General features: G+C 44.9%; 1 non-coding gene across 1 annotated transcript; it reads right to left on the bottom strand.

Annotated features, from left to right (window-relative positions):
• Window positions 1-1,303: 1,303 nt before the first annotated feature.
• Window positions 1,304-1,522, bottom strand: LOC142832105 (small nucleolar RNA U3). Its single transcript, XR_012907187.1, has one exon. It is a non-coding gene; the product is annotated as a small nucleolar RNA U3 (small nucleolar RNA).
• Between the last annotated feature and the right edge of the window lie 5,354 nt (window positions 1,523-6,876).

Raw genomic sequence — 6,876 nt, forward strand, 5'->3', positions numbered from 1 at the left:
AGCCAGAAACGTGTAACTAATAATAAATTCTGGGGGTTGGGGATTTAGCAAGCGCAAGGCCCTGGGTTCGGTCCTCAGCTTCAGAAAAAAATAAAATAATAATAAGTTCTGGTCTTTATTTGGGAGCTAGTTGGTGGCCCAACAAAGAAAAAGCCTGGTACATCCACCTCCCAAGTAATTACAGGCCTGTGTCAGCACACTGCATAAAGAGAAATCTTTAATTTTTCTGTTACTTAACTTTTTTATTTAAAATAAAAGCTCTATGGGCCTGGAGAGATGGTTCAGTGGTTAACAGCATTGAATACTTTTCCAGAGGGTTGGGGCTGGGTTCCTAGAACCCATATAGTGACAACACTACACCACAAACTGGAAGGAAGGGAGCCTTTCAGAGGCAGGAGGATCTCTACAAGTTCCAGGCCAGTCAAGGGCTTCATATCAAGACCCTGCCAAACTAACCACTTTTCATTGTTTGGGGGCTGGCCATATGATTCAGAGGTTAAGGATCCAAGAGGCTACTGCTCTTACAGAGGACCCATTCCCAGAACCACATGAAAACTAACAACAATCTGTAGTTTTTAGTTACAGGGAATCTTACCACGGCCCAGCACTAGGTACCTCACAGTCCACGTACAAGTAGATGAAACTCATTCACATAAAATTAAAGGGAAAAAACAAAATCTTGTGACTACGAGATCCGGTAAGGCGTCAGCTACAAGGTCTGAGAAGTTGAATTTACTCTCACTTGCCTGTGCCCACATGATAGGACAGAATCAACTCTTGTCAGTAGTCCTCTTACTTCCCTGCTCCTGCTGGGGCAAGGACAGGCTCCCAAAAATACTCAAAATAATTTTTAAAGCATTTGGGGGGGGGGGGAGGAAGGCTGAATCCTCATTTTTGTTTTAGCTGTATAGAGGTTTTGTTTTACTTTAAATAAATATAATCTTAAGTGTACTAAGAACTGAAAACAGGACAATAGTACATAATAATGCCTTCTTAAAGATGGTTGTGAGCCACCATGTGGTTGCTGGGAATTGAACTCAAGACCTGTGGAAGAACAACCTCTGACCTCTGAGCCATCTCTCCAAGCCTATAAAAATACCTTAAAACACACTAATTATTAGCAACAACCTGAGGCTTTTTTCGCTTGGTAAATAAAGCTTAATTAACTCACAGTGTTAAAAAAAAACAGTATAATCTAAGTAAGTGCGCACTACTAATAAGAGTCAACAAAGAAACAGATATGAATTAAAGGAACAAGACAAGTAACATAGCTTCCTCTGATAACCACTGAAGGGCCAAAGTCCACTCAGACTGTGCTCCCTCCCTCTGCCCCTCCCCAAAGGGAGAGAAGAACGATCATCAACGGCAAGAGGCAGCTGCAGGGAAGCAGCACCTAAGGCCAACTTCACGCTCAGGAGGGAACACTACGTACGTCTCGTCCTCGTGTTTTCGGGTGCTCTACACAGTCAGAGAAACTTCTCTAGTAATGAACTATAGAAATGATCCCTGAAAGTATAGTCTTAACTTCATGCTGCCCAGCTCGCCGCACTGCACCCGGCGCGCTCACGTCTTACTCACGGCGAGCTCCGCGACCGCTCGCCGCACTGCCCTTGGGCACTGCTATTACCGACACACTGCATTTGCACAAACGGGGACACGTTCCCTGCTGAACGTCGCCCGCTGCCAAGTCCACAGGCCATTTCAGTTGCCGCAGTTCTCCAAGTCTGCGGGACAGAGGCGCTGTCGAGAATTAGCATACGATCGCTAAACCGCCAATCGGCTGCCAGCTCTCTGTCGCCCCGTCCCACTTTCGCCTGTGTCGAGTCGCGAGTCACCCGCTCAGCTGCGCTGCCGTCAGCCCCCGTTTGCCCCAAGCCAGAGGCGCCGCAGAGCCGTCTGGTGTTCGCGGGCTCACGCAGCCTTGGACCCCTGGCCCAAGCCAGAGTCCTTTCGTGACGAATCAAACGAAAAAGTACGACAGTAAAATGGCAGTTCAAGCGCTACACACTCTATTAAATAAATTCTGTGGTTGAAGGGGTTGGTGGCTCACTTCTGTTATCCTTGCACTTGGAAAGTGAAGGCAAGAGGATCAGGAGTTTTACATCAGTCTTAGAATTTGAGGCCAGCCGTAGCTACATGAAATCCTGTCTAAAAAGATCAAAGCAAACAGAAATCAGCATTTTGAGATTCTGTATTTCCTCTATTCCAAAAGAGAAACAGGGAAAAGGGCAAAGTGAAGCAATCTGCCACATGGTAGTTACTAGTATAATTACTGGACTCATACTTGATCATTATTTAATCTGTCGTACCATTTTATCATTTACCAATAGGAAAAGGGCTATTTCCTTTATGGATGTTACATTGCTTGTTATCGGTCACACACAGGGGAAAAGTTGGTTCTAATTCTTCCTGGTACTAAAAGCAATGCCGTACTTGGGAAGTGAGGAAAGCTAAAGTCAGTTAAATTCTGAATGAATGTGGTTGCTGACATGGGCACATACATCCATCTAAGGACCACTCAGACTCATGGGAAAAGAGAGATAGCAAAACTTTCCTTTCATTCATGTACAGATGTTGACAATGTGTAGAGAAAATGTCTACCATTACCTTCTCTCCTCACACAGTCTTTATATCTGAAGACTGCTCCCATACAAACTCTGGTCTGTGATAATAATTCAGTATTTAAGACTTTTCCATTCTTTTTGTTTGTTTGGTTGGTTGGTTGGTTTGGTTTGGTTTGGTTTGGTTTTTTTTTTGGTTTTTCGAGACAGGGTTTCTCTGTGGCTTTGGAGCCTGTCCTGGAACTAGCTCTTGTAGACCAGGCTGGTCTCGAACTCACAGAGATCCGCCTGCCTCTGCCTCCCGAGTGCTGGGATTAAAGGCGTGCGCCACCATCGCCCGGTCTTTCCATTCTTTTTTTAAAAATATTTATTAATTTATAATGTATACAATATTCTTTCTGTGTCTATGCCTGCAGGCCAGAAGAGGGCACCAGACCCCATTACAGATGGTTGTGAGCCACCATGTGGTTCTGGGAATTGAACTCAGGACCTTTGGAAAAGTAGGCAATGCTCTTAACCTCTCAGCCATCTCTTCAGCCCCAAGACTTTTCCATTCTTCATTCTACCTTTTCTGTTCTGTTTTTGTTGTTTACTTGCTTTTGAGACAGGGTCTCACTACATCGCTCTGATAGGCCTAAAACTCCCTTTGTCGAGCAGGCTGGCCTTAAACTGACAGAGACCCCTTTGCCCTGCCTCCCAGTTCCTGGGATTAAAGGCTGAACCACCATGGCCTGGTTACATTCTGCATTTTGAGAAACTCCTCACCACACATTCTGTGCCTTGGTCTCCTCTCCTCTGAGTAGATGCTCCAATAGCACACGGATCTGAACATCTCTCTAGGAGAATTAGTCACAATGTGAGGTCAGATTAGGCTATATACTAAGTTCCATACCAGTTGGGTAAACAGAGTGAGAACCATCTTCAAAGTTATCATGGTGCTGAAGAGATGGTTCTGCAGATAAGAGTGCTTGCTGCTCTATCAGAGGGCTGCGTCCCAGCACCTGCAACAGGCAGGTCACAAATGCCTGCAACTCCAACTCCAAAGAATCTGATGCCCTTTTGTCCTCCATGGATCCTGCATACACATATATGCACACACACACACACACACACACACACACACACACAAATATGTTTAAGAAATAATTAAAGGGGGGGCTAGAGAGATGGCTCAATGGTTAAAAGCATTGCCTGCTCTTCCAAAGGTCCTGAGTTCAATTCCCAGCAACCACATAGCAGCTCACAACCATCTGTATTAAGGTCTGGTGCCTTTTTCTGGCCTACCAGCATACATACAAAAACATAATACTATATACATAATAAATAAATACATAAATATTTTTTAAACAAAAAGAAATAGGCTGGGTGGTGGTGGCGCACGCCTTTAATCCCAGCACTCGGGAGGCAGAGGCAGGCAGATCTCTGTGAGTTCGAGGCCAGCCTGGTCTACAAGAGCTAGCTCCAGGACAGGCTCCAAAGCTACAGAGGAACCCTGTCTTGAAAAACAAAGAGAAATAATTAAAGGGAGTATTCCTCTCTTGGAGCTCCGCCCACACTTGGGAATTTTTCTCTTTTCCTTAAGAAATCAGGGCCCAGCTGGAGAGTTGGCTCAGTGGTTAAGAGCACTTCTTTTGATTGCAAAGGACCTGGATTTGATTCCCTGTGCCCACATGGAGGCTTACCACCTCCCTGGGAACCAAGCACAAACGTGGTACACAGACATACATGTGGACAATAAATCTACATTCAGCCAGGAGGTGGTAGTGGCACACGCCTTTAATCCTAGCCCTGGGGAGGCAGGTGGATCTTTGTGAGTTCAAGACCAACTTGGTCTACAAGAGCTAGTTCCAGGACAGCTAAGGCTGTTAAACACAGAGAAACCCTGTCTTGAAAAAAAAAAACTACATTCATTCTGTAATGATAAAGCAAATCAAACAAATATTTAATATATTACCTCTTTAAAGCCTCTTTTGAGCTCTTCAGAAATGTATTTTTTTGTTTGTTTTTGAGACAGGTCTCATCTCACTATGGATCAATGTTTGTCCTGGAATTCACTAGGTAGACCAGGCTGGTCTTGAAATCACAGAGATCTGCCTGCCTCTGCCTCCTGAGTGCTGGAATTAAAAGCGTGTACCACTACAGATGAACCACAATGTACTTTGTGATCTTAATTATCTTTTTATGTGCATGTACATGGCTCACTCAACTGCAAATATCTTTGCTTCCTCCTACCAAACTACGTGCACATATTTTATTTTTTCAGCTTTCTGTATATGGTGGTTTGAATGAGAATGGCCCCCATAGGTCCAGTTACATGTTTCAATTCTTGGTCTCCATTCAGTGGAACTGTCTGGGAAAGATTAGATGTGGCCTAATGTGTTGGAGGAGATGTGTTATTTGATAGGTTTTAAAGTTTTCAAAGCCCACACCATTCCCAGTAAGCTCCCTCTTTATAAACTCTCAGCTACTGCTCCAGGGCCATGCATGCCTGGCGCCAGACTCCCCTCCACAGTGGTCACCCACTCACCTACTGAGACTGTAAGCAAGTCCCCAATTAAACTTTTTATAAGTTGCCGTGGTCATGGTGTCTCTTCACAACAACAGAGTAGCTAGACAGCGCGCTCAGGTGTCAGCCCTCACATTCCCCTTGTCTCAAAGAGTCTCTCCTTTGGCTACTTTGCACAGGCTAGCTAGTCTGCAAGCCCCGAGACACCTCTCACTGCAGGAGCACTGAGATGACAGTTGCGTGCCACTGCACCCAAGCTTTAAATGAGTTCTGAGTCACACTCGGCGCCTCACACTTTCAGGTCAAGTGTTTTACACACTGAACGATCTCCCCTGCCCAGATGCACTCTGTTTGTGGAGCTCTTTTGTTTTCCACGTGTGAAGAGAACTTGCTGTGTCTCAAACAGTCTCACACTCAGTGGCCAGGGCAGCAAGCATGTGACACTGTTTCTTGACTACAAGCCTGTGGGGTTCGGCTTTGAGGTGTGATTTGAGACAGGGTCTTTTTTGTTTTGTTTTTTGAGACAGGGTTTCTCTTCATACCTTTGGAGCCTGTCCTGGAACTCACTTTGTAGACCAGGCTGGCCTTGAACTCATAAGACCAGCCTGCCTCTGCTTCCCCAGTGCTGAGATTAGAGGCATAGGGTCTGGGTATCTCTGTGTAGCTCTAGCTGCCCTAGAACTCCCTCTGTAGACCAGGCTGGCCTCGAATTTACAGAAATCCACCTGCCTCTGCCTCAAGTGCTGGGATTTAAAGGTGTGAGCAGCTGCCTCCACTCCTAGGCTGTCCCTGAATTTATGATGACCTGCCTGTCCAAAACTCTCACATGCTTGGATTAAAAGTAACACTTGGGTTAGGTGGTTTGTTTTTGGTTTTGTTTTTGATAGGTGTCTCTTATGTAGCCAGGGGTGACACCCCAAGGCTGTGACTGAAGGCATGCACTGCTCACCTAAGAAAGATGATCCCTAAAATTGATGGTTAACATAAACAACTCCCATTAAAGAAAAGAGAAGGGGAAAAGACGGAGAAAGAAAATGAACCTGTGTAGGGATCAAGGGAATTCCTGAGTATGTATTGTTTGTATGACCATAGCTATTGAAGGATCAAAAACTCTCAGCCCTATGGGAGTGCCAGTTTCCCGACGTGAGGCTCAGAGATGACAAAGCCTTCAAGTTTGAATGTTGACAGTGCATATAGAAAATGTCCACCATGGCTTCCTCCCCGCCATACTTAGAGCCTGAAGCATGCCTTACCCAGATTAGCTTAGACCTGCCTCTTGCAATAGCCCTGCCTCCTTGCTCAGCTGTATGCAATAACCCCTTTTCTGTGTTCACATGTGGATAATAAACATGCTGAGCTTCTCCACACCAACTGTTCTGTATCCATGTGTCTGCTGTTTCTTTAGTATTTATAACTTCTTTATCTTCTCGCCCCTAGTCAGCATTCCTGAACCCAAGCTGTGTAAGGACCAGGCTGTGGGGCAATATTGGAAGGTCTAATCTGAGTATATTTTCATAAGGTAAAATAACTGAAAATGGAGCAGAAAAACTAAGAAAATAATGTCAAAATGGTTGCTCAATTTGGTAAATGATTCTAATTTCTATATATAAGACAATCAATAAACCAGAGGCAGAATAAATATAAACTATCAAGAAACACAACTAAGGGTCAGGTGTGGTGGTTCACACCTTTAATCCCAGCACTTGGGAGGCAGAGGTATCTTGATTTCTGTGAGTTTGAGGCCAGCTTGGTCTGCAAAGCAAGTTCCAGGACAGCCAGGACTGTTACACAAAGAAACCCTGTCTTGGG

The sequence above is a fragment of the Microtus pennsylvanicus genome, chromosome 11, assembly GCF_037038515.1.
Source record: "Microtus pennsylvanicus isolate mMicPen1 chromosome 11, mMicPen1.hap1, whole genome shotgun sequence".
NCBI classification, from domain to species: domain Eukaryota; kingdom Metazoa; phylum Chordata; class Mammalia; order Rodentia; family Cricetidae; genus Microtus; species Microtus pennsylvanicus.